Raw genomic sequence first — 2,036 nt, 5'->3', positions numbered from 1 at the left:
GGCAGCAGGGATCTGACCCTGCGGCCTCCGGTCTACCGCCAAGCGACAGACTGTTTTCGTTGGAACTTCGCCGCCGTGGGCAGAAAGATCGTCGCTGCCGGGGAGATAACAAACGAGGGGCACGGCAAGGAGGATAATGGTGTCACCCTTGTCTACGACACCGAGACGGCGGCGGTGTCCATTGTACCTCGTCTCCCAACGGCGCTACGTGTCCCTTGGTTCGTGGCCACGGCTGCCAGGAATGGCCTGTACGCGTTCGAGGATGTGTCGAAGAAGTATAAGCAGTACAATGTATCCATGTATCACCTGGAAGAGGCACCACCGCCGACAGTGAGCGACGCGTGCTGGTGGGGAACAAGCGACCATTGGTCTTGGAAAAGCATCCCGTCACAACCCCCGTTGAACACCTACGGAATGGGGATGATGAAGTCAATCGCGGTGCACCCGGAGGGAGGAGAGCGCACCATATTTGTGTCCGTGGGATGCTCGGACCCCAACAGGGGACAAACCTACTCTTACGACGTTCAGAGCCAAGAGTGGAAGGACCATGGCGACTGGGGTCTGCCGTTTCATGGCCAGGCCGACTATGACACAGAGCTCGACGCGTGGGTCGGGCTCCACAATCGATACATCTGCTCTTGCGACGTAGTATCTCCCAGCGGGAGTTCCCCACGGCCGGCCTCGAAGCTATGCAAGGAGAGATTGTTTGATCCTAATACACAAAGTCCTAGCCTTTTGTACATGGGTGACAGTACCTACTGCATTGTCAAGGTCGAGGAGCTGGAGAGGTTCAAGAGTAGTCGTTGCGCCGGCCGTGGCAACGGATCCATGATCCGCTTGTCCATGTTCCGCCTCAAGTATAACAAGAATGGCGAGCTCACAATCACGGCGCGCCAGCCAGATCGCTCCTACCTATTTTCAAGATACATGTCGTGTTTTGTGGTCTCAGCGTTCTGGATGTGATCGAGCTCATATTGGCACGGCATATTAGCCAAACCTGGTTTGAACAAAGTTTGAACTAAACCCCATGTTTTTCTTTCGTGAATGAACTGAACCCCATGTGAATTGTTATAGTATTCCCTCCGATCTATAAAATGTGTTGAAACTTTAATTGCAAATTTGAACTGAAGCCCGACAATTTTTATGGTTGGGAGGGAGTTGCATTTTTCAAACTGGTTGGTCGGTGCTTATCAAATGTGTTTCAGAGTTTCTTTTTTTCTTCAGTGGATTGAACACTGCTCCTTTAATGTGCGTGCTTGCTTTAGAAGCGCCAGTAGTGGAAGGCTCTCGCACGTTGGTTCTTTGCACTATGAGAATAGAATCATAGATACTCCACGCATTACTGGGGAGACTTCTAACTTTTTTGTTTTAAATATAAAGCCAGAGCTTTATGAGATAATTGTCTCTGAATATATTGAACCCTTAACAAATACCACAAAAAATGGAGAATCATATATAACCTGCAATATTTTGCTGGAATTAGGTGGCACTTGGTAGTGGCACTACAGGAATCTCTACGTATGCCGACGGCCTCCGGCCCTCGGCGTACCACCGCCAAGCCCTCGGCGTACGGTACGCCGACGGGGACCCTCGGCGTAGCTCCTCGGGGAAGGTTGGCCTCGGCAGAAGCCACGCGGCCCTCGGCGTATCGGCGACACGCGGCCCTCGGCGTATCGGCGACCGTCGGCGTAGACGGAGAGAGCCGAGGGTGAGGCCCACCCGTCGGCGTACAAGCCCTTGGCGTAGCACGCAAACGGGAGACGTCAAGTTGACGGCCGTCATAGCTACGCCGAGGGGGAGCCCGTCGGCGTACAGTGCCACGCGGCGGAGCCTGGGAGGCCGTGGCGCAGGCTACGCCGAGGGGGTCGGCGTACAGTGCCACGCGGCGGAGCCTGGGAGGCCGTGGCGCAGGCTACGCCGAGGGGGAGCCCGTCGGCGTACGGGGGCACGTGGCGCGTCCTGGGAGGCCCTGACGCAGGCTACGCCGAGGGGTAGCCCGTCGGCGTACGGGCGACCATTTGGTCCATGTCGACGCT

The sequence above is a fragment of the Lolium rigidum genome, chromosome 4, assembly GCF_022539505.1.
Source record: "Lolium rigidum isolate FL_2022 chromosome 4, APGP_CSIRO_Lrig_0.1, whole genome shotgun sequence".
Taxonomy (NCBI): domain Eukaryota; kingdom Viridiplantae; phylum Streptophyta; class Magnoliopsida; order Poales; family Poaceae; genus Lolium; species Lolium rigidum.
The sequence above is the reverse complement of the archived record's forward strand: the minus strand, read 5'-3'. Positions refer to the sequence as shown.